This window comes from Tympanuchus pallidicinctus, unplaced genomic scaffold, assembly GCF_026119805.1.
Source record: "Tympanuchus pallidicinctus isolate F22 unplaced genomic scaffold, pur_lepc_1.0 scaffold2, whole genome shotgun sequence".
In the NCBI taxonomy this organism is placed as follows: domain Eukaryota; kingdom Metazoa; phylum Chordata; class Aves; order Galliformes; family Phasianidae; genus Tympanuchus; species Tympanuchus pallidicinctus.
In genome coordinates, this window is record NW_026294721.1 from 39,481,931 (window position 1) to 39,489,746 (window position 7,816).

Here is a 7,816-nt window from a genome sequence, read left to right on the forward strand (position 1 = left end):
ATCCTCTGTAATTTTCTTAAGAAGATATTTCTTTCCCTTTTGAGGTTTCAGTCAGAGGTTGTACTCTTGCTTGCAAACATGCATGCAATTCTTGTATACTGGAAAATGGATTTGTTGTGACAGTGAGGAATTGCCTTTGCAAGATTTTGGCATTTTGAGTCATTGTAAATGTTGGAGAGTTATTCATTTAACAAGTGTTGCTGTCAGATCTGGCTATATGCAAAAACAAAGACAGTGATGGTTGCTGCTAGTTTTTGCTTATAGATTTGTAGAAAGGGTGACTGTATTCTTCATGACCTCGAATAGCATAGCAGGATTTAGAGAGAGTATCTATGGCTCCTGCTAAAGCCAGAGGGAAGCTTTTCCTCATCTGAAATGGTAACAGGTTAAGACCTGATGGGCACAGCTGATAGTTTTCTTGTGCTGGGTGCCATTTAATTAAGGGTAGCGTAAGTAGGCCCTTCTTATTTCATAATAGCTTTATAGTTGTTTCACCTTTGATTTCTGTGAAGGTAGTGAAGAGTGTGTGATTCCTCTCAGTGGCAGAGTGAGGTCATGTGGTAGGTTTAACAGTTGATAAATAAACAAGAAAAATAATAATAATACAGATTTGAAAGAGTAAGCAGATGGTCTACAAGGTGTTTGATTAAAAGGGGGCTGGTTGTAGACAAATATATTTAAAGTAAGGATAGGAAAGGTCTTAAGTGGTTGTGAGGAAGAAGGTAAGAATGTGGTGGGGTTTTTGTTTTGTTTTTTCAGCATCGCACCTCAAGTTTACAAGATGCTGTGAGAGGAATTATCTTCCTTCTGGGATGCATAACAGAGAAAGTGCTAGTTTATTCAAGTGGAGCCTGAAGATAAATTTCACAGTGTCCTGAATGTTGTACATCTGCAGACATGTACATTTTCTGGGAGCAAATGAACTTTCCCATGTGCCTTTTTTGGCTGTCTGGGGACTGAGATGACAAAACTCAATCTCTCAATGTAGCTCTATTTAGTAAAGTTCCTAACTGTAGTTGCAGTTTACATGTACCTTCTGTATATGTAAATTGAGAGTAAGCTTCTGTATTTGGGATGAAGAAAAAGCAAAAAGTGATTTTTTTCAGAACATCGACAAAATATAAAGACAAAGTATGGTTACAGGTTGATAACTCATGCAGGCAGCATCTTTCAGGAAAAAACAGTAAGGTTAAGGAAATCTTGTTTATTTCATACTCAAACACACACAGAGGAACTGTTCTTCTTTGCCTGTTCCAGGCATCCAGAAATTTCATATTTCTGCAGTACCACCTTTCTGTCTGTCAGAAATGCTAGCAGTTTTGGGTGAGGAGTATTTTGTTGCTGTCTCTCCTATAGAAAGGAATACAGTGAGTAAAAGAAACAGATGGGGTTTTTTTGGTTGTTTTGTTTGCTTGGTTTTATAGTATTTTAATTCCGTTTAGTCCTTGAATGCACAGGTACATAAACAATCCACCACAATATGTGAACACTGAAGAAGAACTGCTTGAGGTTATCCTGCACGGTATTTCTCTTTTCATTGCTCAGCAGGGCAGCAGGTTGGGGGAAATGAGAATGATTTTATTTGTGAAGCAGACAGAAGTGGTGAGAACTACAGAACAGGAATTGTATTTCTCCCACTAAAGAAAGCACTGACAACTCTGACTGGTATTTTTATTTCTGAATTATGTAGCATTAGTTCAGGCATAAAGGAAGTTGCTGTGGTGCTTCACCCTGATTGCAGACTAGTTGCTCACATCTGGCCACACCCTTGCATTATGGTTTCTGCTGTACTCCATTTACACTGTGCTCCTTGAAGAGGTGTCCTAGCCTTTCAGTTGATCACTGGAGCAAACAGTGACTGAGATCTCAAATTTTGACATTTCAGCAAGTAATGGTGTCTGTCAAAGTACTCCCTAACAATAAGCTTCCTGTGCAATACAAACACTGCTTCTAATTTACTTGTAGTGTCTTGATATTAGTAGATCCTGTTCTATAAATTCTTTAAATTCTTTCAAGACAATCAAAAGCATTGGAATTTCTAAACTGTTCTTCCTAGCGTTGCCAAAAAAAGCCCAGTCCTCTGAAAAGCAGAAGCAAGTTCCATGAATCCCAGGAATCTCTTAACATGAAGCTGACTTTTAAACAGTAGCACAAATAAATAAAATGCAGTCGCTGTTTCCACTTCAACAAAACAGATGAAAATCTGTAAAAAGAGATTATTAAATAGCACACACAACTTTCCTTTCTTTCACCCTTTCTTCAAAACTCTGTGATTTTTAGAGGGCGGCTTTGTTTGCTGTGGCTTTTCAGATAAAAGCAGGGGCTGTTCAGCAACCTGAATTCAAACTAGAAACTACTTCAGCTGTTGGAATGCTCTTTTTTTTTCGGGTTTTTTTTTTTTTTTTTTTTTTTTTTTCAGTTTTAGTTAATACTCACAATGTGTGCTGAGCAGTCATGCTTAGACCCTTAGAGGAAGCCATGATTTTTGTTCCAATGCCATTAGACAGACTAAATATTCTTAAGGCTCTGTTTCGTATAAGTGGTTTTGAATTTCATAGAATCATAGAACGATCTGGGTTGAAAAGGACCACAATGATCATCTGGTTTCAACCACCCTGCTGTGTGCAGGGTTGTCAGCCACCAGACCAGGCTGGCCAGAGCCACATCCAGCCTGGCCTCGAATGCCTCTGGGGATGGGGCATCCACAACCTCCTTGGGGAACCTGTTCTGGTGTGTCACCACCCTTTGTGTGAAAAAACTTCCTCCTAATATCTAACCTAAACCTTCCCATGTCTCAGTTTAAAACTATTCCCCCTTGTCCTATTACGATCCACCCTTGTAAACAGCCGTTCCCCCTCCTGTTTATGTGCTCCCTTCAACTATTGGAAGGCCACAGTAGGTCTCTCTGGAGCCTTCTCTTCTCCAAGCTAAACAAGCCCAGTTCCCTCAACCTTTCCTCGTGGCAGAGGCATTCCAGCCCTCTGATCATCTTAGTGGCCCTCCTTTGGACCTGCTCTATAAGAGCTCTGCATCTTTCTCTGTAGCTATAAGGACTTTGTACTGACCAGCCTAAAACAGAAAGTTGAGTTGTCTTGTAAGTTAAGTTGCAAGTAGGTAACCTTGCTTTGTAGGCACCAGACAGCCGGCTGAAAGGTGTGAACTTGGTATTAATTATACATTGGTGGTAGTGTCATTGATCCTCCTTTTCCTCTGATCCGTCATTACCTGTTTTTATTAATTTGCTTTCTGCGTGGAAGAGCTTACTCTGATACACATGTCCTGTATTAATCTAAACAATTGTATGTGGTGTTTTGGTATGATTGTATGCCTGTGTTGAAATTAAGCATGGTTAACAACCTGTTTTAACAGGGGATTTGGATTAGTCCTTGTGTACCCTTCCTTTTCACCATAAAAGCTGTTGTGTTAGCATGCTAAGCACCAGGACTGTAAAACAATTGAAGATCTGTGCTTTGTATCAATATTTGGGTTTGAATTTTTCTTTGTTTCAATAAACAGTAAAAAACTATTCATATAAACTTTTTTAAAATTAAGAATTCCATAAGTTTTAAAGGATTTTCTCCTTTAAGAGTTAAGATTATTGCTTAATCACTTAAGATTATACAATATGGTGATGACTTGGTGATGTAAGGATTTGGATGTCTTAGGGAAGGGACAGTTACTTGCTGTAAATGTGCACATGTCCATATTTGGCAATTAAAATGCTATTTTGTTGAGTTTAGCACGCTGTGCGTTATGTCTGGATTTGGGAGTATTAACATTTCTTGTGAGCACATTGGTTTTCAGTACATGTTGCACATATGTACCTTCAGGTAATTGTTGACCTGCACTAAAAAGATTCTACTTGTTGGAAAGTTCCACCTTACTTCGTTGATGTAAACAGATGGGAGCAAACATTTTAGCACAAAATCTGAAGCACTTACCTGAATTGCAGTGATGCATAGAATGTGCTTAGCATACTGCCATGATTTTAGCCTTGGAAAACTATATACTTACACTTACTATATACTATACACTTACACTATATACTTACTATATACTATACACTTACACTATATACTTACAAATCCTATTCATTGTGTGGTTTAGTCTTTTCACTATTTTCCTTGGTCACTCATTTAACCATTGGCTACATAATGAATTGTAGAGCCCTGTTCCTACTACAGTTGCATTTTGGTACCTTGTTAAATAGATTCAAGCTTTCTAAAGTGTATTAAAAAAAAATGAATTTCCATATAGGGGACATAAGTTTTCTAGTTGCTGTCTCTAACACTATACTGCAATATCTGAGGATGTCCTACTTTATAGATTAATGTTCACTGGATTGCAGCTTTGCAAGTACAGAGAGATACGGTTTCTGGCTGACAGAAGCAATTTTGGAGAAAGAGCCAAGTTAGATGCCATCCTATTGATTGTACTGTGCTTATACAGATTGGACTCTTGGAGTTGCTTTTACTATCTGGTTATGAATTACAGCACATAATTGATACAGCTACATCCATATGTGGCCAGCATGTTCTCCAAGAACTTGTGGGGAAACTGAAAGTCAAACAAGGCAATGAAGGCATTGTGTCTGATGAAGAAACAGCTTAAATGCATCTGTAAAGCAGGTGTTTTATGCTGTTTGGGAAACTGGGATTTGCTGACAAGACTGATGCATTCTTCCATATTCCAGAGTTGCTTAATCACTTAAGATTATACAATATGGTGATGACTTGGCGATGTAAGGATTTGGATGTCTCAGGCAAGTTTACGTGCTCATTCTTACAGCAAGATCAGCTGAAAGCAGCTCGGTGCTGCCGGTGTATGTCATTTTTTGTCCAAAAGACCCACATTAAAAGAAGGCAAGGATGATTGTGGCTCAAAAATAGAAGAGAGACAGTTTCTTCAAGGTAGAAAAGCAGCTCTTAGTAAGTTTAGGAATGTTGCAGACAGCTCAAAAGCCACATTTAAAGGGCCATGCTATAGGGTTAGAATTGATGTAATAGAACCTTTTCCAGGATTGCATCAGATGTGGGAAATCGTTTCTAGGTGTTTAGAAAGGGCTATGGAGCTTCCCGAATGTTGTCTTGTGTCTCTGCTGAAGTTCCCGTTGCCGAACGTGAATTTTGAGAGATAAACAGGCAGTAGGGGGAGCTGCTACGCTATGAAGCTGAAGAAGAGCGATTCCCTTCCTGCCCCTTTGCTATCCCTTCAGCTTCCTTAGCATGGTTAATCTGAAACGGGATCCTTGTTTCCAGCTTGGGAATAGAGCCTGCTGAAGCTTCTGGGTGGGACTTTAAACCAGGTACGGCATTTTCTTTGAAAAATAAGTAAAATAGGATTTCTTGAGAAGCATAGAGAGAGCCTTGAAACAGATGAAAAATATCTCGCACAGATTAACACCTCTGTGGGGACACCATAAGTTTTACTAAGTAACAATACAGAGTGTGCAAAGTTCTTGAACGTGTTTTTGAAAGTCTGCTGCTTTCTGGGATTTGTGTCACTCTAGGGTTTGATGAAGAAATATTTATATTTTTTCCTTGGGATTATATCTGTGTTGGAGTAAGCGATATGTGCACATATATATAAATGAAGAGGAAAAGCGCATTTAATATAGTTAGATTTAGATTTATAGGTACATATACACCATACATTTTCCTAAGTATATAGTTCTAAATATTTGAGTATAATCATATTCTCAAGAGCCAACAGATCCTTGTCATGGGTAAAACACACGTAATGTCAGCTAATTTTTGTCAGGAATTGATTACAATGTGACACTTCCCTGTCAATAAGAGACACATTTCTATTAATTGCTATGTAATAATTAATATTAGCTACAATTTAACTGTCCCATGCTTTTTTCTGAAATCCCCAGGAATCCATTTGCAGCATAAAGATTGCTGTTCTGAATTCATGTCAGTTATTTGTGGCCTTTAAGACTCTTTTCTGTATCATAGATAGTTCCAGGTCTGAGCAAACTGTGCACCAAAGATAAAAGTGAGAGCACACATAAGACAGACATTTTCATTTGCATAAAATGTGAGCATGAGTTTTGCCATTCTACCACTCGTGCAAATTTCCAGTACTGTTTTGCAAAAAACATGGTGCAACAGCTTGATAATCCAGATGCTCAGTTCTCCGTTTATTTGTATATTATTCACATCATTTAAATTCTGCTTCTATTAGAGAGTCACTCCCAAGATCCACCTCTGCAAATTAAAAGAGACTCAAGTCCCTCTGAATGTATGTGGTGGTGAATTTCTTACAGTATTATTTTAGATGAAACTTGAATCTGGAAGAAGATTGCTGAAATAACGCAGCTATGCAGAGAAGAGGCTGGAGTTGTGGAACTGAAACCAGTCCAGTCAAATTCAGCAAAATTTAAATTCCTTGGATGAGTTATTCTCTGATAGAACGTAGAATTTCTGAAAGGTTCTGGTGCAAGTTTGTGTGTGGAGCCTTCATTGTCCATATTGGGTCTTTATTCCAAAGCCATATCCATTGTAAGAATATTCTTTTGTTTTCAGTCCATGTGGATGAGATGAGGACGCAGAAAGACAACATTCTATCCTGGATAGAAAGAGCTTATCGGCTGTAAAAGTTTAGTGTCTGTAAGACTTCATCTTTTATGCTGCAGTATGGGTAGCATAAAGTGGCCTTGCAAGTGGTCATGTAACGTTAGACAGTGCTTTCTGCCAGTAAGTGGGCAGAGGTTGATTTCTGGAGAAGAAAGCAGAATACGTTCCTATGTCTTCTGAGAAACATAATTGAATTGAAGTGGCTTGTAAAAATGTGTGTTATTCTTCCTGGATGACGTCATATTATTTTAATAGTGTGCTATATCATTCTAATTGGCCTAACTTATTCTGCATGCTTCCTTTCTTGACGTTACTAAAAACAGTGCAGAGTTAATAGCCAAGCCTCATAAATTGGAATAGACAGAGAGAATGCTACTTTAGGTTTCTTAGTAATAGAAAGGATGATACTTTGAGAAAGGATGAATTTTCCTTTGTAGCAACTCTTACTAGCTTGAAATATTGCAAAGAAGGTGAGTTTGTCAGTGTGACATTCAAGATGCAAATACAAGTAAAATGTAACACCTTTTACAAAGCACTGGAGAAGAGTGCTGTTGCCTGCCAGAGAATTTGAAGCTGTTTGCCAGGCCATTTTGGTGGATGCTTTAATAGCAAGTCCAAATTCTTAATTCAAAATCGAGTTTCTAGAGTGGATTCTTTGAAGTGCAGAGAATGTTTTGAAAGGCAGGCTGTCGATTATTGGCACTTCAGTTTCCAAGATTTCAGAAAATCAAAACATGCCTGAGCATTTTTTTAACTTGCTATTGTACACACGGGGGTGCTCTAAGTATAGTTAATGCTGTTGGTCATTGGGCTGCCAGAGCTGTAAAATCTGGACAAGCAGGCAGGCCTCAGATTTTTCAGACATTTTTCTTCTGTCTTTCATCTTGATGCTGTTTCAGAACTTAATCAGCCCATCCCTTTGCAGCATTCACTGCTTTTCCACCTGCTTGCTTTCTCTCTTTGAAGTAACCCAGTGTTTAACACTGCTAATCTTTAAAATAATGGAACAAACTTGCTAGCTGATCTCTCTTTCTGGACTAAGGATGCCAAATGGAAATTGGCAGGTGTTAGGACTCTCTTACTGCCTAGTTGTCTTTGCAAAGCCATCTGTATTTGCAGCCATGTGGCCAGCTGGGAGGAGAACCTCTTTGTTTTTTCTCCTGATAATGTTGGACTACTTATATTTAACTGACCTGACTTATTTCTAATGGTAAATAAAGTATTGTTTGTTCCTT